Genomic DNA, 25000 nt, shown 5'->3' with positions numbered 1-25000 from the left:
TGTCTTTGGACTCTGGGGGAAACCGGAGCAGCCGGAGGAAACCCACGTGAACGCAGGGAGAACATGCAAACTCCACACAGAAACGCCAACTGACCCAGCTGAGGCTCGAACCAGCGACCTTCTTGCTGTGAGGCAACAGCACTACCTACTGCGCCACTGTGTCACCAATAATTAAACAATTAAACTAAAATAATTCAAACACTAAACTAACCTAAGTCATATTCTAACAAACCATACATCAACCGAAAGATCCTTTATTCACCCTGTATTTCTAAAAAAAAATAACAACAGAAAAATATACACTTATGACTGGCTTGACCAAATTCATAGTCCAAGAGATACAACTGCTTTATATAAAGACTGAATTGTCATTTTTGGATGAAAAGTGGCCAATAAAATAAGTGTGCATTATGCTAACCCACTCTGAATGTAATCCTAAGTGCTTTATCATTCTTTCTACTGGAATGAAATGACCTTACTTCATCTCTCTCAACTCCACTGAAGAAGTTCAGCACTGAATTCATCAAGAGGTGAGAAACATTGGTTGGCCTTTAACACTTCCTCTTACCTTCACTGAATTAATACTTAGAATAATTGTGTCTTCGTTATGAAAGTCAAATGGCCCTACACGTATAACCTGAAATTTTGTGCGAAGAGATGACAAAAACGTGTTAATAGAGTTAACGCAGAGAACTTTACATGTTAAATTCACTATTTTGGGTTCACTTTATAAGTCATATGGACCTGTTGGAAGGAAGAACTGAAGTACTTTGATTTTCATTGATCATTATGGTGTTTCTGGAAATGCTGAAGTCATTTTTTCTATTTTTTCTATTTAATGAAAGTCAATCAATACATTTTTAAAAAGGAAGATTTTACTAATCTACAAGGTCTTAAGCCTCCTTGCTAGAGCAACCAACTCCCATACAAAGAATCACTGGTTTGATCCCAACTCAGAGCGTGTTGGGTGCAGTAAGGACCGGTGGGTTACATGTGGGGGCTCGTCCGGGATGGGAGTGAGGTTTAGGGGGGTGAGTGTAACGAAGACCAGCTAGCAAAGGGTTTTGAAGGTAAACCTCACTTCTTGACCTCTTTAGGTGCTCTAGCAACAGACATAAGAGGCCATGGTCCTTAGCCTCCTTGTTAAAGCAACTGACTCCCATACAAATAATTGCTGGTACGATATATGAGCAATATCACACGAGTAGCAGTGCGATATGGCTGTATATCAGCATTGGTGGGAGGTGTGCGTTGGCACATATACAGCCATATCGCACTGCTACGAGTGTGATATTGCGTTTATACAACAGTTTGACAGCACAATCATGTATATAAATAAGACAATCAAACACGGAGAGTCTAAAAACCCTTTTGTATTAGGAACTACTTTCTTCCACCATAAATTTACATCTGCAGCTGACGTCAGAACAGCAGAAGTCGTTATGAATTCACCAACGTCACTTTAGAGCTAGTGTTTGAATGATTCTCTATAGCCTAATTTCTAAAGTAATGACAAAAGAGTTGATTTTGCTCACACTTTAAGATTATAAGGCTGAACGTGACATGAAATGCCCTCCGTCTACAGAGATATCTTCTTACAATGTTACAGTCTACAGTATTTCTCTGTTGCAATCGGGATATCCCAACCCTGAAAAAAGCAACGCAATCACTACAAGACTGCTGTTGTGTTTACGATAAGGAAAAACGCTAAACACATGCGGTCATTGCTTCTTTCTTTCTGCCAACACAACACACATTCCTGATATGCAAGTAAATTGGCATATATACAGCACTACAACATATTTATGCCAACATTTGTCTCTGAAAATCTGGGAGACAGGGGGGAGGGGGTATTCGGGGGGGAGGTATCTGAACAACACTGATGAGAACCGGGATAGGATGCAGCGGGTTTTGGGTGGCTGTAACTGGGTGCTGTACCAAAGTTGGTGACCCAGGGGTGTTTACAGACTGTACCAAAAAGGAGGTGGGGGGGGGGTGAAATGATGGGAGTTTTCCGGGAGAAATATCTAAACGGGATGGTTGCGGGAGATTGGTCTGGAATACAGAAGACTCCTGGGAAAAAACGGGAGTATTGCCAGGTATGCTTACCAGTTTAATAATGATTTGATTAGCTGTAGTTAGAAATCAGACTGTTATAATCTTCTAAGCATAAGGGCTTATTATGCAGTTCTGTCGCCATCTTGTGGATAGAAAACGTCAACCGTCTTTGGCCTACTCAGTATGGCAGGCTAATGGCCTCCGACAAGCTGTCTCTCAGAAATTGTAAATATTTACAAATAGGCACTATCTTTGTATATAATCTGAATAGTTGCAATCTAAATAACTACATTCTCGCCTCAAAAGCCTCAAAAGTACCAAATTTTTTTGTTTTGTTTTTCTTAATTTTACTTATTTATGATGTATAGATTTAACTGCATTCACTTATTGAATGGCGTAACTGTCACGACACTTAGACAGAGAGGATCCAATCGTAAGTATTTAAGTGAGGTTTATTTATAAACTAATTTCGAGAGGATCACGTGCTTATGATTTATCACAGCCGGTCTCATATTAAGCTAATCAGTATCATCCAATCATATGAGCCATAAGCTATTATAAATAACCACAGTTTTCAGTCCACTTTATCTTCGTTTGGAAGAAACCCCCCTTCCTCCCCATTCTCCTCCTTCACTACAGATCGGGCGGCACGGAGGCCCAGTGGTTAGCACTGTTAGCCCCACAGCAAGAACACTGCCAGCCCTGGTCCTGCCAGGTCAGTAGGTGTTTCTGTGAGGAGTTTGTATATTCTCCCCGTGTCTGCGTGGGTTTTCCCAGGGTTCTCCGGTTTCCTCCCACCATCCAAATATATACATCATGCATAACAATCAAGCATTGTCTAGCCCTCTTTTTTCCTCACGTGTTCCCTTAGCTACTGCAGATGGGAAGTTCTGAGATCCACCGAGCTCAGGCTCCAATCTCGCTCTGCAAACGGGAGGAAGCCCCAGGCTCGAGGATCACTTGAGCTCGGGGCTCTCTCCCGGGACAGCATGCCAAACAAGCTTTTGATGAATCATCAGCTAAGTGTGAACTCTTGAAATGAAAAAATTGAAAGAATGTATCAAAGGATACCACAGGATGTTCCAGAGACAAGAATTTTCAAAACAAAAGAGAGCCACAGGCCACAACGAAGATGTCAACTGACGAAACAGACAACGAAGGATTCTGAGGAACAACATACAGGAACAAGGACAAACAACGGACTGATAACCTGCAGTAACCACAGGCTGAAATATATAGTCAGTAAACAAGGATCAGCTAGAGGATGGTTAAGTCAGCTGATGAGTCAGCTGATGAGTCAGCGGATTCGAAAGCACGCTGTCAACACAAAAGGTAAACAATCGCACACCCTCGCACAAAACAACACACAAGGCATGACACATAACAAACAGAAAGAACACACAAACTCATCAACCGTGACAGTAACAGACCAATCAGAATCGAGTATTCCAGTCAGCAGTGTAATATGGAGCAAAAACATGTATACATTCCTACAGCTATAATCGGCATTTTAAGTGACCCTCAGTAAGTGACCCTCAGTAAAAATTGGGGGTTTGACACCTCAGCTTTAAATCATCTATGCACGTTAAAACTTCAAATCAATCAATCATAAAGGGATCTGTTCAGGAAAAAAAAACATGACTACAATTAGTGCAGAGCCAAGAGTGATGGCGATTTCAGCGGTTGCAGCTTTATGATAGCACAGTCCCGCTATGAACACACATTCAACTGCCGGATCGTCTACAGCTCAACAACTTGTGTTTGATTCCTCTAATGTGTTCTAGATTGCCGATGGAGCATTTGGCTGGCTGATTGATCCAGGTATTATGATCAGTATGCGGCACTAATGCATGCGCAGTCATTACAGTTTAATGCTTCATAGGTCATCGGCTTGTCTCACTTGACCTGCTCACCAGGCAGAAAAGGTCAAGTTATCACCCGAGGCCAACCATAAACAGTTGAAAACACAGCCATCTTTCTATGAATCAATAGGCAAATCGTTTGAACAAAGAAAGTGTTGTTTGAACGTGATGTGTTGAGATTGTTGTGACGCTTAATGTTATTTAACCCTTTGATGGATGAGATAAATCATTAAAACTTAGCATCAGCAAACATAAGCAGAGAGGAATAGCATCTCCGAAAAAATGATAGTAATATCAAATATAGATAAAACAATACAATACAACTAAATATAAAACATGAAGGTGGAATTAGGTAAAGTTAATGTACTTTAAAAAATATCTTAACCCAAATGTGGGTCAAATATGAACAAAGCTGACAGTTAGGTTTATTCTTTTCAATTCAAGCTTATTTGTATAGTGCTTTTCACAATAGGTTACACAAAGGTGTTGTGTTTAGGGTGGGCAGCTTATATATTGTGCCCTATATATACTGTATATATAGTGTCTTATATGCATTCAGTATATTTCCTTTTCCAAAAGGTGATATCAATGTGTATAATACATGTGTATTATTTATGTTGCTTATGCAGATTGTTTGCCTATATTTATCCCACATCAGAGTTAAAACTCACCATAATTCATCTATCATGCTACAATTATGCTGTCGGAGATAATAATAATAATAATAATAATAACAATAACAATAATAATAATAATAATAATAATAATAATAATAATAATAATAATAATAGGAGATTCATGCAAAATTATGAATAAAGGGTCAAAGCTAATAGACCCAGTGGGTTAGGAAGTTAATAAGAATGCTAATAATTGCTCTTAAATTGTTTAATAATTGTAAAATGTGCATATTTTGTTTGGTTAAAACAATAAAATAAAATAAAATAAAATAAAATAAAATAAAATAAAATAAAATAAAATAAAATAAAATAAATAAAATAAAATAAAATAAACAATAAGCTCAAATTAGGCAAATGTCCTTTTCCAAAATCTTTGTGTATAATATAAAGTTATTTTTTGTTGCTTATGTCAATTGTTTGTCCATATTTGATCCACATCTGGGTTAAAACATATCAGTATAATTCACCATAATTTATTTGTCATGCCATGCTATCAAAAATAAAAAGAGATGCAAGCACAATTATGAATAAAGGGTCAAAAGTAATATACTCTGTGGTTTGGAAGTTAATAATAATTGCTTAATTGTCAAATGTGCATATTTTGTTAAACAAAACAAAAAACTAAATAATAATAATAATAATAATAATAATAATAATAATAATAATAATAATAATAATAATAATAATAATAATAATAAAATAATAAAATAATAAAATAAAATAACACAAACCAAATTAATAAAATAAAATAAAATAATAACAAAACAAAACAAAACAAAAAAAACAAAACACAAGACAATAAAATAAAACAATAAAATAAAACAAAAAAACACAAAAAACAATAAAATAAAATAAAACAATAAAATAAAACAACACAACACAATAAAAATTAAAATAAAATAAAATAAAATACAATAAAACAAAAACAAAACAACACAATAAATGTTTTATTAAATTAAATAAAAAAAAAAAAACAATAAAATAAAATAAAACAAAACAAATCAAAACAATAAAATAAAATTAAATAAAATAAAATAATAAAATAAAATAAAGCAACACAATAAAATAAAACAATAAATTAAAATAAAACAATAAAATAAAAATAAAAAACACAATAAAATAAAATGAAACAAAACTATAAAATAAAATAAAGCAACACAATAAAATAAAATAAAACAATAAATTAAAATAAAACAATAAAATAAAACAATAAAATAAAAATAAAAAACACAATAAAATAAAATAAACCAACAAAACAAAACAAAACAAAACAAAACAAAACAAAACATGGTTATTTGTTTTGTATTATTTATGTTGCTAATGTGAATTGTTTGCCCATATTTGACCCATATCTCTGGGTAAAAACATCCCAGCATAATTCACCATAATTAATCTATCACGCTATAATTATGGTGTCAAAAATAAAAAAGAGCTGATTCCTGCAAAATTATGAATAAAGGGTCAAAAGTAATACACCATGTTGTCGTTGTTTTTTTTAAGTTAAGATGAGTAGTAATTTCACTTAAATCGTCACTATCAAAAGTTCATACTGTTGTGTGTGTTTAATAAAATAATGTCAGGATCTTGTTTCTAAATTTAAAACATTAAAAATAACTAAATACCTATCTGACAGTTGCTATGCCACTTTCATCTATTATACATCTATTTTAAAACATATACCGTTTATGAAAGTGAGCCTGTAACCGCAGTAACCAAGACCCTCTGAATGATCACCGATAAATGAAACAGCATTCGGCCTCTAATGTTGAGTTTAACTGAGTGACAGAAGACAAGCCAAAAGACAAATAAACACAAAACAATGAGACATTCTCTGTAGATGAACAGAAACTGCTTTTGACATTTCATCAGGACGCCATGATTATATATGGAGTGAATCGGCCGGTGGAGGCAAATGCAGGAGTGTGTAAATAACCGAAATGAGACCCCAGTGACTGTGTTATATCCAGCGGTCAATCTCTGCTTGACTGCACTCAGATGTGTAGAAATGCACAGAGTTCGAGAGGTTAGAGAAAGCTATACAAGTCTTGTTAGCACTTGTCTGTTCATGTCAGCGTAAATACGACTGAAGCAGCCTGTGGAAAACTGATTTAATAGTGACTGGTGTGCTGGAGCAGGAGAACACCTTTCAGAAGTCAAAAACAATGACTGTGACACTGTGCAATATGCTACTTGACACCACACTGTTATTTATTTATTTATTGTAGTAGTATGCATTACCATTATTCATTCATTCATTTTCGGCTTAGCCCTTTTATTAATCTGCGGTCGCCACAGCGGAATGAACCGGCAACTTATCCAGCATATGTTTTACGCAGCAGATGCCCTTCCAGCTGCAACCCATCTCTGGGAAACATTCATACACTCTCATTCACACATACAATATGGACAATTTTACCTTACCCAATTCACCTGTACCGCATGTCTTTGGACTGTGGGGGAAACCGGAGCACCCGGAGGAAACCCACGCGAACCCAGGGAGAACGTGCAAACTCCACACAGAAACGCCAACTGACCCAGCTAAGGCTCGAACCAGCGACCTTCTTGCTGTGAGGCGACAGCAGTAGCTACTACGCCACCGCGTCACTCATGCTAATCTTCGCTGTATCATTACTAATATAATTAATAAAATAATTTATATATATTATGTTTACATGGTAAATTTGATAATCTCGCTCTCACATTACCCCTGTACTTCAATAGTTACACTGGTTGCCTGTTAAGTCACGCATCGGTTTTAAAACCTTGATTTTAACTTATAAACTGTTCATGGTTCTGCTCCTGATTATATTTGTGATCTTATATCTACCTCATCCTCCTCTCGTAATCTACGTTCCACTTTGGGGCTCACCTATAGCTTCAGCCTCGTTGCAAACCTAGGGCATTCTCTTATTGTGCACCTAAATCGTGGAATGCTCTCCACACAAACATCAAGAATGCCAGTTCCCTGGACTGTTTTAAGAAACTTCTTAAATCACATCTTTTTATTATTGCTTATAACTTATGAGGCTTTCTTTTAATATGTGTTTTTATCATTATTATCATTCTTACTTTTTTGTGTATTTCAGGTTTTTCTGTGCTTTGATGCTCTTGTTAACGCTTTGAGTCTGAGAAAATCGCAATATAAATAAAATGTATTATTATTATTATTATTATTATTATTATTATACATTAAAATTATAATATTTGAATTTGCTCTATCACACATTTACAATTATTTCAGCTGTTTTGGAACCACACTCATTTCTAAAAAAAACTCCAGTCTGAGCCCATTATTATTCATTAAAATAAAATAAAATAAAATAAAATAAAATAAAATAAAATAAAATAAAATAAAATAAAATAAAATAAAATAAAATAAAATAAAAAAAATAAAAAAAAATAAATAAATAAATAAAATAAAATAAATAAAATAAAATAAAATAAAATAAAATAAAATAAAATAAAATAAAATAAAATAAAATAAAATAAAATAAAATAAAATAAAATATTTTTTAAGCATTTCCTCAACATTAATAAATGTTAGTAAGCAGTTTACAACTGCAAATACAAATTCTCTATTTTTGACTTATAGGCACATATATAATGTGCTTAATGATATTGTATTTTCATACTTTTTTAATTATTATTTTTCATGACTAAATTAGGTATTGCATTATTTACAAACCAGTTGTTTGAGAGAAGTTGCTGATTTTTAAAGATCAGTCAGAATGCGTAATTAAATGATTATTAATCTATTAAAATCAACATTCATATATTTTATTATTCAGGCATAAACTAATAGTTAATTTGCATGTTAATAAATGCTTTATTAAACAAATTTCACACAGTTTTGTGGCCTAATCTAAGATGAGGACTATTTATGCGTTATAAATTACTACTAAATGACAATTAAAGGCTCAGTTATATTCTAATGAACAATAAATCTTTGTAACCTTAACTAAAATAAAATTACCGTACAGTTTAAACATTGCTAAAGAACATTGAAATGTTGTCTCATAATATATTGTTAAATTATTATATTGTTGTTTTATCTTATTTTATGATGTATATTTTGACACTCCTGTTATTCAGCAATGTTTAAACTCTACAGTCATTTCCTTTTTAGATAAGATTGCAAAGATGTGTTGTTCATTTGCTACTGAGCCTTTAATTATCATTTATTAGGGATTTATAAGGCATAAATAACCTCACTTTAGATCACAAAACTGGATCAAGTTGGGTTAATAAAGCATTTATTAACACACAAACTAACTAACAGTATATGCCTGTATAATAATATATAAATATTGATTTGAATAGTTTATTAATCATGTACTAACTAATTCCGAACAATCTTTAAAAACCCTACTCTTAAATAAAAATGATTTGTAACTAATACAATATCTAATTTAGACAGGAACAATGAACCAGTAACAAATTATGAAAGTACAATTATTAAGCACAGTATAAATGTGCTTATAGGTCAAGAATACAGCATTTGTATCTGCAGTTATAAACTGCTTAACATCTATTAATGTAGAGTTGATGCTTAACAAATAATGAAATCACTATTTGCTAATGCTTAATAGATGATTCATAGTATGTTAAGTTATTATAATGTATGTATGTAAGTTATTATAAAGTGATACCAAAAATATATAAAACGAAATACGACTTACTGGTTCTCCCCAAATCAGTTTAAATCACAAACAGAATATATTATATATTTAAATAAATAAATGAATAGATTTCATCACACCGATTAAATATAATCACATAAACCATTTATACCAATACCTCAAATACGTTATGAACCTGAAGTGTTGAATCATATATAAAATGTTGTTCCAACAATACCTAGTCCTGTCAAAAGTCCTTGTTGTCGATCCCAGTTGTAAGAGCAACAAATAATAACTTGACTTACAGTTGATCATTTGGAAAAGTGGCAGAAGGTCGATTTTTCAGATGAATCATCTGTTGAACTGCATCCCAATCATCACAAATACTGCAGAAGACCTACTGGAACGCACATGGACCCAAAATTCTCACAGAAATCAGTCAAGTTTGGTGAAGAAAAAATAATCATGGTTTGGGTTTACATTATATTGGGTTTACGTGCATGTGAGAGATCTGCAGAGAGGTTGGCAACATCAACAGCCTGAGGTATCACAACACAATCTCACGGCAATCCGTAACTTTTTGATTTAGTGGCTAATTCGTATGAATTCGTACGATCTAAATTGTACAATTTAGTACGATTTGCTCATCCCCCAATGACGGTTGGGTTTAGGGGTGGGGTTAGGTGCCACGCCTCCTTTTTAAAATCGTACAATTTCGTACGACTGAACTTGTACGAATTCATACGAATTAGCCACTAAACTGACAAAATGTAAAATACTTACGTTTTCTCGTGAGATCAGGCTGGGTATCAAGACATTTGTGCTGCCCATTACAAGAAACAGGAGATGGCAAATTCTTCAGCTAGATAGCGCTCCTTCTCCTACTGCAGCCTCCACATCAAAGTTCCTGACAGCAAAGAAGGTCAAGGTGCTCCAGGATTGGCCAGCCCAGTCACCAGAAATGAACATTATTGAGCATATTTGGGGTAAGATGAAGGAGGAGGCATTGAAAATGAAACCAAAGCATCTTGATGAACCCCGTCTGGGAAGTCCTGCTAGAACGCTTTCTTTGTCATTCCAGATGACTATTAGTAAGTGATTTGAGTCATTGCAGAGATGTATGGATGCAGTCCTCCAAGCTCATGGGAGTCACACACAATATCAATTCTTTTACCACTGCACCATGACTTTATTTTCTATACTGTACATTATTTATGTTGAGTGACAATAATTTTCTCTAAGCAATGTCAGATCTTGCTCTCCTAATTAAATAATTAAAAATCAAGGCATGATCATGTTTTATTTTGGTAAAATAAGCATAATCTAGAGGCATTTGCCTTTCATATAAGCCACTTCTGATACCAAATGATCAACTAGAAGTCAAGTTATTGTTTAATGTTCCTAAAACTTGGATAGGCTACAAGACTTTTGTCAGGTAGTGTATGATTTTCACATTGTGCCCATAAACATTTCCCAGAGGCTAATAAACCTTATTTCCAGTACAAACCCTGTGCGAAGATATCTTGAGACACAGACGTTTCGAAAGCCATCGTGTCTTTGCTAAATGTCTGCTGTATTTGAACATACAGTTGAAGTCAGAATTATCAGCCATCCTGATTTATTAGCCCCACTGTATATTTCTTTCCCCAATTCCTGACACAGAGAAACCTATAGGAGTAGAAAAAAGTCATCAGAAACAAAGGATACGAGTCACTCAATGAGCAAGCAATACAGCAAGGAGAAAGTCAGATGGAAAAAAGCTTCTAGTGTCGCCGGCAGAATTTATTTGAGCAATTATCTCCGGCTTGAAGGAGCGAGACAGTAAGTCTAATTGCTGAACACAAATACAGCAGACATCCCTCTCCTCACTTCTGTCCCCTCGCGCTCTAATAAGTCAGAAGAGCTGACACAGCTTTGGTAAATAAAAGAATAAATAAACGGCGCAATGAAAAGAGATAGTTAAAATGCCGGCTTCTCAAGGGCAAGTCAGACTCACCTCACAGTGAATGCAACTCGCTTTTCTTTTGCATAACAAAGCAGTAAATATAGCCGATGCACAATGTACAATTTTATGATGATAAACCAATTGACCTGTTGGTAAGCTTCTCCCCCTGACTGCAGGTGAGCCAATGGCAGTTGAGTATTAGCTGAATGAGAATCAAAACGCTGACACCTTTAGGTTCATTAGGTACCCTTATCATTAATAATTCTTTTTGTCATATTTATCACATCTAACAGCTTACATTATTTACATTATTTATTTATTTATTTATTCATTTTATTTGTAATTATTATAATTATTATTTATAAATTATTTTATTTTATTCATTTTTATTTGACTTGATACTTTTTTATTTCATATTTATTTTAATATTTTAATCATTCTATTACATATTAAATTTATTTTTACTATTTTTAACTTATTTTTATTTTATTTTATTTATTTTTATTTTATTTTATTTTATTTTAATTATTTCTATTAATTTAATTAAATTTTTAAATTAAATTAAATCAAATTTATTTTACTTCACATCTGAAGTAGCATCATAATCCCATAAATATTATAATCCATAAGGATTATTTTATTTATTTTATTTTTATTTGACTTGATTAAATTTGTACTTCATATTTATTTTCATATTTTCCTAATTTTATTTCATATTGAATTTTTATATAAATCATTTTTATTTTATTTTACTACCTTTTAATTTAATTAAATTTTTATTTTTTATCTACTTTTAATATTGTATATATTTTTATTATTTTTATCTATTATATTTATTTTCGAATTTACATCATTTTAATTAATTTATTTTTATTCTCACTATTTTTTATTTAATTTTAATTTATTTATTTAAACTATTTCTAAACTATTTCTAAAATTATTTCTAAATTTAAATTCTTTTATTTTATATTTTTAATATATTTTGTATATTTTTATATTATTTTAAAATTTCCATCATTTTATTTCATATTTAATCATTTTTTAAAATTTATTTTAATTTTATTTTTACTATTTTTAAATTAAACTTGTATTTAATTTTTATTTAATTTATTAATTTTTTCTTTTATTTTAATTTTATTTACATTTTTATTCTATAGTTATTTTTTTATTTTATTTGAATTATTTGAATTTAATTATTTATTTTATTTTATATTTTTTCTTTTTTATTTTATTTTATTGCTTTCAAATCTGAAGTTGCATCAGTATCTCATATGATTCCTGTTACAACTATTAAGGCTGTTAAAGGATGTTTAACACCCGGATAAGACCAATGTCTACATTTTTCTCCAACACTCTCTTCCATCTCTGATCTCAGTTCAGCTAATGCTCTTCCATTACATAAGAAATAATTCCCGAAGCACACGCAGTCATACTTTATGAATCACTTGCCCTACAGCTCCTGCTTGACTTTCTTTTGTCTTTGCCTGACGGGTAATAAATAAATAAACAAATAAAAGAAGGAATCTACAAATGAATGAATAATGCCACCATCTGCTGATGCCAAGCTGAGACGCCATAAAGCTGATTTCTACTTACGTCTGTGCGAAAATATCCAGAGAAGCAGACCTGTTGGAAGCCATGAGTCTTTTTCTAGAAAAAAACAAAACAATCACACGTGGCTGAATAATTTTGCCTTCAGTTAACTTTCTGACTTATTTTGTGTGACATAAACTGTCGTTATATGTCGGTCTGTCTCCTTTTCCGTTTTCTCCATCTTTATAGTGCAATGTCCTTCAAAGGGGGTTCAAACACAGCACACGATAATCCTCAATCTGTTATGTTTCTGCAGGAACAGGCTGGTGTTTCTGCTGTTGTTGTAGGTGATTGAGACTCAAGCAGTTGGTGACATTCACTGCCTGTGATCTGACAAAAGCACAAGCATAATCCAACCAATAATCCAGTCACTATCTGCGCTAGTTTTGGGACACAAATGTGGATACAGATACAAAGCATGAATATTAATTCATCAATTCTGCTATTCAAAATTTCTATTAATTAACCATTAATCAAGTTAGGTTAATCTTATAAGCTTAATTATAATCATAATCAAATATAAATAAAAACACAATGCAAAAACCTTCAAAACCTGAGCCATTATTAAGTAAAATATTATTATATATTGTGGTGTGTATATGGACTGAATATTATTTTGATATTTTGAATAATAATTAATTACATTATTATATGATTCAACACTTCAGGTTCATAGCATATTCAATTTATTGATCTGATTGTATTTTGCGATTGTGCACTGTAAAACCCCAAAACTTAAGGCAACTCAAACCATTTGAGGAAACCGTTTGCAACAAACCATTTAAGTTCAAATAGTAATCCTAATGAGTACTGTGAACTTAATCCATTACAGTAAATGAAGCAATTTAAGCACTGTAAAACCCAATAAGTTAAGGCAACTCAAAGCGTTTGAGGAAACCGATTGCTACAAACCATTTGAGTTAAAAACGAATCTATATGAGTACTGTGAACTTAAACTTACTCCATTTAATTAATCTGTGTAATGAAATTTATTTCATTTAGTTTCTTAATTACATATTATTTGTATTAGAGATTTTTGTCCAAATCCAATATGTTGAAAACTAATTTTGGCCGATATTCGAAACCAATACCTATATTTAAGTCTACATATACATATATATATATATATAATAGAGAGAGAGAGAGAGAGAGAGAGAGAGAGAGAGAAGAGAGAGAGAGAGAGAGAGAGAGAGAGAGAGAGGGGGATGGATGGATGGATTAAAATACTGTTAAAAGTCTTAAAATATCTAGTCAAATATATATATATATATATATATATATATATATATATATATATATATATATATATATATATATATATATATGTATATATATATATGTATATATATGTATATATATATATATATATATATGTATGTATATATATATATATTTGACTAGATATTTTAAGACTTTTAACACTATTTTAATCCATCCATCCATCCATATATATATATATACATACATACACACACACACACATATAAACATATTCACATATATATATATATATATATATATATATATATATATACATATATATATATGTGTGTGTGTGTGTGTGTGTGTGTGTGTGTGTGTGTGTGTGTGTGTGTGTGTGTGTGTGTGTGTGCGTGTGTGTGTGTGCGTGTGTGTGTTTGTGTGTGTGTGTGTGTGTGTGTATTTTTTTTTATCTAGATTAATTTCGAAATTAATCTAGATTAATCTAGATTAAAATGGCTCATTTGAATTCTCCCAAAGGCATTCAGAATATGTGTGCTACCCAAATAATAAATCTTTGAGAACTGATTTCTCGAGACAGGTGGCACATTAGACCAGGGGCTCATCTCCTGTTTCCAAAATGCATCACAAACTGCTTGAGATACTGTTCTACTATGATAACTGGTGATGAAAATAAAGTATGTTCAATAAGATGTACTTGTGTTTACTGACTGTTTATTCAGTTAAACATGAATGTTGAACTGTAGGCCTACATAAGCTCATACTTGCTTTTGATGTACGTACATACAGAAAATGCTGCTTCTCAATGCCAAGTTCACAGAGCCCTGACAGTGTGTCAAACAATGAGGATGTGTACAAGGGCAATGATACTTTAATACGATTTTAATATGATTAAAACAATACTCTGTTTAAGAGTCTACCATGTAAACAGAGATTTATGATTACCTTAATGCGACTAAAGTCATAACTGAACTGAACAAAATGGAATTAAGACATGTGGAGTACGCAGATATTAGTGGCATTACTGAAGTAAGCACAATCAAACTATTACCGTCATGTAGGACTTTCGCCATCTTTTCTGACAAGATCCAAGATACAGGCGGCTGTCAGTAAAGGACAACACACAAAACGCACACACACACGCACACGCATGCACACACACACACCGTGAAATGCAGAAGTTTTTTTTCTTTCTGTTTGCCAATCGTTATTACATTCTATAACACTCTCAACAGTCCTTGCTCCTATTTGCGTCTAATACCCCAGTTTCTCACTGCGTATGAATGGAATGTTCATGAGTTAAAGTGAAACTGCCGAACTGCAGTTAAAGTCAGGCATCCTGCTGATTTGATTCAGAAGAGGACTCGTTTGTCAGACGGCTCACCGTTCAGGTATACATCCGCGCTAAAATATCAAAGTGAAAGTCATCATAGCTTGTGTAGAATAGACCCAGCTCCCAAACCAACATGGTTAAAAGTCTCGCGTTAATGCCGATCACTGTCTCCAGTGATAATGCAAATCAGCACGTTTATCGTGTCACACATCAGCTGCTGAAATATATCTGTGGTTGTTGTGCGTATGGCTGAGCATTAAACACACACTCAGTCATTCTTCCACAGACTATATGTGGTCAAAATTATTATTCTGTCCCAACCAATTGTTTTGTGCAATAGCTTAAGAAAAGCAGAAGGCTTAAGTGACTTTATAGAAGAACTTAAGTGACTTTACTGGCAATTGTTCTACTTAATATCTTTCTTTTGTAAAACTACAACAAAGAAGAGATAAGTATTTACATATTCACATTTACTTTAACAAGTTCAATTCAGCCAGCAGTACAATTTTACTAATGTACATAGTATTTATTCAAATCTTAATAAGAATATGAGGAAAATCTATTAAATGAGACCATTTGAATCAATATTAGCAACATTATCATATTTGTTACACCACAAGCATAACGTGTAAGCCATGAAGAAGTGTTTGTACAACTTAATACCAGTGGTATAAAACTGATAATAATCAAACGACCCTTAAATATTTACAAAAATAGAACTTTAGTAAGAATAAAGCACTTACGGACATTTCAACGTATAAATCAGCCACAGAAATAAAACGCATGTGTTACTCTCGACCGTACACTGAGAGAAAATGAAAGTAAAACTAATCTGAATGCAGTACTTTACACATCCACTAGGTGGCGGTCAAAACCACAAGTGGCTAGACACGACTGCACAACAATAATAGTGGTTAAAAAATGTACAAAAATTTTTATATTTTTGACGTCAGTTGCAGGCTGGAGGGAGGAGGAGGGTGGGCCGTAAATTGCCCATGGGCCGGCAGTTTAAGACCCCTGTTCTTGGCAACTGAACATAAAATTAGCCTTTGCAAAATATCTGTTCAACGCCTAATATTAAGTGAGTTATAGATGATCTATAGATGATGTATTATGTCAGAGTAATCTGAATGGACGGATGGACTTATTATACTTTTAGTATGTGTTCATTTCACATGTCATTCTGCAGTATTTTACTCTTCTTTTATAACACGTGACCTATTATGTGTTTCATATTCAACACTCTGATGAAAAATCTCACAGTGATGAACCTCTATCCCCATTCAATCATGCACTTTAGAAAAATGTAAATGTTATTAATCTATTCAGACTCATAACCACGCGTGTTTCCAGTCCCTTTTTTGAACTGCTCTCAATTTCACATTTTCCTTCCAACGCCTTACCTTCAAGGCCTGGCGATTCTTTGCTAATTCATGAAATCGATGCAGGACAAGATAAATAATTCAGCGTTCAGCCACACGCTGAGTGATCGCGGTGGGTTTGTTTGCATGAAAAGGAGGTGCGCAATAGTGTTTGTCTGATGCTCCTGGAATCACACACACACCATCTATCCTATCAAAATACACACTGACATGGCAAGATTTGCTTTTAAGACCCCTGCAGGTCACACCAAAACCCCTGCGGTGATGAAAACGTCGATGGATGTAAAGAAAACAATTGAAAAACAGCAAGAGCAATAGGAGAGGTCCAGATCCGTCAGATGTCCAGCAGATGTATTGGTGGCTCGGTTGTAACCTACATTTAAAGAACCTGCAACTGTCGGAGGTAGAAACAAATGGCCAGACATCTTGGGCCAAAATAAATGAAGAGGCATCCTCTGAAGACCGAGAACGACAACCCACTCCATCCTAACACCGTTAGAATAAAGCCACTCACCTCTAGATTCAGTCTCCTTGACCTGTTCACGAATCTCCGGCTGAGCGGCAAGAGTTTCTCCCTCCGCTGATCAATGGGATCCCCTCTCCAGCCTGCAAAACACATCAAAACCATGCCGATGAGCTACAAAGTCATACTATAGACTTTCTATATATATATATATATATATATATATATATATATATATATATATATATATATATATATATAGAGAGAGAGAGAGAGAGAGAGAGAGAGAGAGAGAGAGAGAGAGTGAGAGTGAGAGTGAGAGAGAGAGAGAGAGAGAGAGAGAGAGAGAGAGAGAGAGAGAGAGCATCTCTAACGTTTATGACTAGAAAAGTTCCCTTGAATTCAAAATGTATTTATTTTTTGGCTGTTAATATCAATATGCCTGATAATTCATATTTCAAATTGTTCAACCAAGATGTAAAATAAGTCTTCGATGTTCCTAGAGCACGTCTATGAAGTTTCAGCTCAAAATTACAAACAAATAATGTTGTATAACTCTTTGAAACTGTCCCTTTTAGGCTATTTAGGCCATTTTGGTGACTGTCGCTTTAAATTCAAATGAGATGGCTCTCTTTTTAAAAGAGGGCGGGGCTACAAATGCCTGTGTGTCAGCATAGTGACAGATTCAATAACAAGCCTAACGTCCTACGCTAATTAGGGAGAGATCGTCACTAATGGGCGGGGCTTTCCCCCTCTGATAACACGTACAAAGGGAGACCGTCAATCAAAGTGTTTCTGCAGACTATAGTCGTGTATTGTGATTATAAAAAATAAAATTAATAAATCTTTACCATTTGAAGCTGGTTATATTTACACACTGTTGCCACACAACAGTGTTTAACCCCAATATAAAAGTGATTTTTGCATAATAGGTCCGCTTTAAAGGCATAGTTCTTGCCCAAAAAAGACAATTTACTAACTATTTACTCACCCTCAAGTGTTTTCAAACCTATTTGAGTTTCTTTATTCTCTTGAACACTAAAGAAGATATTTTGAAGAAAGCTGAAATCCTGAATCCATTAATAGTTACATTAAGGGTTCACAGATCACACCCCACAGTTTGGAACGCTCGTGACCTCTGCATTAGTAACTTTTTTGAACTTGTAGGTTTTATTCCAACATTTATAACAATTGCAGAGAGATCGCCTCCCGTGTCATTCAAACCATGTGTATGAAATTTTGGCTCCCTGTAAAATATAATAATGATGGAAAAAGTTGTGGTGGGGCCTACCTAAATGCTTTCTTAGGATATTAATTAAAGGTGTTTTCTATCACTGTTTGTTTAGCCTGCATTAATTATTAAACATTAAAAGATTGTGATCTCAAAAGCGCTGCATTCAAATCTGTGTTTGATCCAGAGAGATTCAGTTATTACACTTTTTAAGTTAGTTACAAACAGTTAAAAAACACAGAAGTACTGAGAGAACAGTTTATAGTTCAGATATAAACACTGATGTTTATGGTAAAGATTAAAACCACTGTTTAATGGAACTTGACGCTGGTGAATGTTGTAGCAATTACATTGTGCATCCAACAGGTGGCGACAAAAAACCATCAAAATTATGTCACTGAATAGGTTTTCAAAAATAATTCACATATAATGAAATATGAAATTTTATGTGTGAGTTGTTGAATCGTTAATTGATAATAAATATGATATGCTGATGTTAGATTTCTATATTCAACAATATCAATGTAAGAACCGCAGCGGTTCGAACTGTAATTCTGCCGAATGACTAAAAGGTTATCAGTATTGATGGTAAAAAACTGTACATTCTAGTCAAACCATTCTTCTGTAATCTTATACCAAAAACGGAAATAGGGGCAGTATTAATAGCTATAAATGTGGGAGAGCGTTGATATTATGTGTTTGTATTGTATTGCAATATGGAACAGTTAAGTGTTGATGTTAAATCAAAAGTAATTCACAAATACTTGAAAATGAAATGATTTAATGACAATAATTCTCTATGGTTACAAATGAATTAATTACAAAATAACTGAATAAAATGATAAAATATGGAATGATAAAGTATATGATATAAATTGTACCCCGCTTAAATGAAAAAATTAAAGTTACCAGAGGTAGAAGGAGATACATAGGGGGAGGGAGAGAGAGACTAAGAGAGCAGGCCCAGATGTTAGCCTGATTGCAGTAGAGTCAGAGAAGATAGACTCCAGAGGAGGAGAGGAGCAGAGCAGGAAAGCGCAGAGACAGAAAAGAGAGGGCAGAGCCTGAGTTTATCACCTATTTTGTATCTTTCTTGACCATGTGACTAAAGCCCAAAGGCTAAGACATTCAAACTGACCAATCAACATGTGACCACATTGTAAAACCCCCAAAGTCCACACAGCAGGCCCTGATCTTATCAGTATCTGCCTTTGGAGTCAGTATGGACCTTCTTGAGTCAAAAAGACATGTTTTGCCATATAAACAAATGCATATGATAATTTAGCCTCTTACAATAATAACAGTAGCCAAGATCATTTTTAGTATTGAATACTCAGCTTTTTTCTGTATGTTAAAACCAATGGTTTTTGCAGTAATATATTTGTATAAATAAAAAGCAAATAACATTTGTCTTGTCCATTTTTGCTGATCAGAAAAATGGTCCGATCCGTGACTCAAAAAACATAGTGTGATCCGAACCGTGAGATTAGTGATCCGTTACATCGCTGAGTTACATGTTTTCAGATTTCTTCAAAATATCTTCTTGTGTGTTCAACAGAATAAAGAAACTCAATTAGGTTATCATAAAGGGTGAGTATATGATGACAAAATGTTCTGTTTTGTGTAACTATCCACTCATTTCTGCCAACATGGATCAGCAATTTTCTAATGACGTCCATTAGATTATGTCGGCATTAGTCAGAAATCCTCTGCATTATACACAGAACAGATGAGAGGAAGTGTGTCTGTGTCATCTGAACAGAATGTAATCAGCATGGAAATTTCAAGTATTACTGGAGTTTTCAAGTAGTAACAGATCCATGTTTAATCTAAAAGTTATATTAGACCTGTGGCTTTACCAGGCTGTTATCTGATAATGTAATTATTTTCATTTTTATTTTAAAGAGGAGGAGCCACACAATATGACCTGCCATTTAACTTCCTGTTCCAGTGGAAGCCATATTAAACCACCTGTAGAAAACACAAGCTGTGTCTGAAAAGCATACTTCCATACTATATAGTAAGCTAAAAACAGTACGCAAGCCCAGTAGTATGATTTCAGACGAAGCCACACTCTTTCACCTCTCTGACACTTAGTTTGTACTTTTTTAATCACTCCATATCTCTATAAAAATGTTGTGCATTTCTGAATGTGCCTCACGGGCGAGTGAGCTTGACAAACTACCAGCAGAAACTTTATTTTAAACAAATTTACTGATACACATTTGCTCTGCGAGTACAAATTTAATAATACACATTTGTGGCTATTCTTTACGACAACAAATTACACTTTTACAGCTGCTTGGGAGTTTTGCACCAAAAATACCTTCATAAGAAACACGCTTCACTCTACATGCACCGGACATTTTTCTTAAATACCAACTTACAAGGACCCAATAAGAAAAAAGTTATGTTTACTTGTGAATGTACCACACAATCCTGTTGCACTATTTGTGTTCTTGCACAAAATACTGCACAATATTTATCTGTCTTATGTAAGGTTATATTTTGTATTGTTTTGTTTTGTATTGTATTGTATTGCATTAATTTGTATTGTATTGTATTGTATTGTTTTGTACTGTATTGTTTTGTATTGTATTGTATTGTGTTGTATTGTATTGTATTGTACTGTATTGTATTGTATTGTATTGTATTGTTTTGTACTGTATTGTATTGTATTGTATTGTTTTGTACTGTATTGTATTGTATTGTATTGTATTGTTTTGTACTGTATTGTATTGTATTGTATTGTATTGTATTGTTTTGTACTGTATTGTATTGTATTGTATTGTTTTGTACTGTATTGTACTGTATTGTATTGTACTGTATTGTATTGTACTGTATTGTATTGTATGGTATTGTATTGTATCGTACTGTATCGTGTTGGTTGGTTGGGTGATTGATTGAAGGAAACAACTTTACCTGTTGTTATTTCCTCCAATCAATCAATCAATCAATCAATCAATCTATCTATTCAAGAAAGCAGGGGCAATTTAAGCATATTAACAAACCAAGCATCGTTTTGTATCGTACCGTACCTTATCATGTCGATTGACTTATTGGTTGGTTTGTTGGTTGGTTGGTTGGTTGATTGATTGATTGCTTGATTGATTGATTGAAACAATAACTAATACCTGTTGTTGTTTCCTTAAATCAATCAGTCAATCAATCAAACAAATTATTCAAGAACGCAGGGGCAATTTAAGCATATAGACACACCAAATAAACAGGTAAAAATGTTTATCGTTTTGTATCGTATCAGATCTTACCATGTAGGTTGACTGATTGGTTGGTTGGTTGGTTGATTGATTGAAGGTTACAATAACTTACCTAACCTAACCCTAACCCTAACTATTCAAGAACGCAGGGGCATTTTAAGCATATTAACACACCAAATAAACAGGTAAAAAATGTTTATCATGTTTTATCGTATCATATCATATTGTATCTCATCTTATTGGTTGGTTGGTTGGTCGGTTGAAGGAAACACTAATGTTACCTGTTTTATTCCTTCTATCTATCTATCTATCTATCTATCTATCTATCTATCTATCTATCTATCTATCTATCTATCTATCTATCTATCTATCTATCTATCTATCTATCTATTCAAGAACGCAGACTTAATGTAATGTTTATCATTTTTTATCGTGTTGGTTGGTTGGTTTATTGATTGATTGATTGAAGGAAACAACTTAACCTGTTGTTGTTTCCTTCATCCATTCGGTTTCTTTTCAGCTTAGTCCCTTTATTATTCTGGGGTCTCCACAGCAGAATGAACCGTAAACTTATCCAGCATATGTTTTACGAGGCGGATACCCTTCCAGCTGGAACCCATCACTGGGAAACATCCATACAGACTCATTGACACGCATACACTACGGACAATTTAGCATACCCAAATCACCTGTACTACATGTCTTTGGACTTGTGGGGGAAACCGGAGCACCTGGAGGAAACTCACGCGCAAACTTCACACAGAAATGGCAGCTGACCCAGCCGAGGCTCGAACCAGCGACCCTCTCGCTGTGAGGCGATTGTGTCCTTGTTTCCTTCGATCAATAATTCAATCAAGCAAACTATTTAAAAAAGCAGGGGCAATGTAAGCATATTAACAAACCAAATAAACAGGTAAAGAATGTTTATCATATTGTATTGTATCGTATTGTATAGTACCGTGTTGGTTGGTTGGTTGATTGATTGATTGATTAATTGACTTAAGGAAACAACAACTTCACCAAAGTTTAATCAAACAAACTATTCAAGAAAGCAGGGGCTATTTAAGCATATTAACACACCAAATAAACAGGTAAACAATGTTTAAAAGCTGATTTCATCTAAAAGTTCTTTGAGGAACAACAACAAAAAAGCGTGTTTCTGCTGTTTTTTATATCAATATTATTATTATAATTTTTCAGTTATGATCTGATGCACTTGATTATTTGTGACAAGCTCAATTTGCATCTCATTATAGTCATGGCACAGACATCTGGTAGAATTACTCATTAGGAATGCCTATTATTATTATTATTTCTATTATTACTGTTATTGTTTTTGTTCATTTTAAACACCTACAGTATATCTTCTCGTGCTTAATGTGAAAAAAATACACCAAACATTATGATGCACCAGTCCAGTGGATAATTGCATTTATTATGATTATTGGGTTTGTGGTTTCCTAGCAATTAGCAATGAGATTTATGATATTTGAAATGACAGCTTGTTTGAGATTGTTCAATTCCACAAGTGAACCCTTGACATTTAAGTTATGCAATGACAAATACCTAATAACACTCAAAACTTTGGTCAAGTTTCATTTTAATACCAATTCAAGGACCAAATCAAACCATCTGACACAATATTTGACTAAAGCAATGCAAACAAAAGAAATAAATACTTGGATTTCATTATAAAAACTTATTACAAATCTAAAAACAACTACTTACTAATTTTGTCAATCTTGTGGACATCATCAAAATTGTTGATTCATGTTGGCAAAAACAAAAGGCTACATGTTTTGAATACTTATTACTTCTAAATATGAATTTTTGGACTAACTTAATGTTATTATCAGCCAAAAAAACAAAAATAACATATTTTTAATGCACTTGTCTGCACAGTATACTGAGATCTTATAAAACCATTTTATGAAGCTCTGGATTAATAATATTTAAACAATGTTGTACATAATGATCAGTTTTATGCAAAGACTGTTTCTCTTCACAAGACTTGAATGTATCACCAGAAACCATAGATATTAATTTAGTTTTGCTTGCATATGCTTTTTAACTCTAAAAAGTCATATGGTTGGAGCTAAAAACAAGCTTAAAAGAAAAAAAAAAAAAAAAAAAAAAAAAATATATATATATATATATATATATATATATATATATATATATATATATATATATATATATATATATATATATATATATATATATATATATATATATATATATATATATCTATAAAGCAAATAAAAATTTAGGGGCAATATATTGTTTTGTGTATAATGTATTGTTTTGATCACGACTCCCACAGACGTAACCAATCATAACATATCCTAATCCTATGAATAGTCCAAATATAATGATTATGAGCTAGAAATAAAGACCTATTCAATGACACATTTCAGTGTGGGAAAAAATAGGCTTGTGGCAGAAATTAAGGCTACACGTGAATTTTACGACTAACCCAGAAACATTTAAAATATAAATGACACAGGCTTGTACGGAACACTGAGGTCTTCTAAAATTATTTTCTGACCCTATTTATAAAACTGTAAATTATATTGTAAATTATCATTAGTTTCATGCAAAGACTGACAGTTTATAAGAATACAATGTTTCACCAGGAGCCATTGGAAGCCATTAGTATTAAGGTGGTATTACCTGTCTATCCTTGAGAACTCTGAAAGCCACTTGGTTTGAGATAAAAACGCTTAACAGAAGAACAAAAAATGCATGATCTGTTTCTTTAAGTTTTGATCATGACTTCCATAGAAAACCAATCATAACCAATTCACTGAATAGTCCAAATATAGTGATTATGGGCTAGAAATGAAGACCTTTCCAATGACATATTTCAGTGTTGTTAAAAGTAGCCTTGTGGCAGAAATTAAGGCTACACGTTTGAAATGGTTATGATTTCTAAATATATATTTTGCAACTAACCATTTCACATTTACAACCTAAAGGTGTCAAATATAAATGACACAGGCTTGCACAGAACACTGAGGTCTTATAAAACCATTTTCTGACCCTTTGGATTAATAAAACTGTAAATTATCTTGTACATAACGATCAATGTCATGACTGTTTCTCTGTATAAGGCTGCAATGTATCACCAGGAGCTATTGGAAGCCATTAGTATTAATGTGGTATTGCCTGTATATACTATTTAACTCTGAAAGTCATATGGTTTGAGATAAAAATGCAGAACTGAAGAACAAGAAATAGGTTATCTGTTTCTTTAAGTTTTGATCACAACTCCCACAGACTTGTACAATCGTAACCAATTCACTGAATAGTCCAAATATAGTGATTAGGGGCTAGAAATGAAGACCTATCTAATGACACAATTCAGTGTGGGGAAAAATAGCTTTGTGTCAGACATT

The sequence above is a fragment of the Danio aesculapii genome, chromosome 12 (assembly GCF_903798145.1).
Source record: "Danio aesculapii chromosome 12, fDanAes4.1, whole genome shotgun sequence".
Lineage (NCBI taxonomy): Eukaryota > Metazoa > Chordata > Actinopteri > Cypriniformes > Danionidae > Danio > Danio aesculapii.
The sequence above is the reverse complement of the archived record's forward strand: the minus strand, read 5'-3'. Positions refer to the sequence as shown.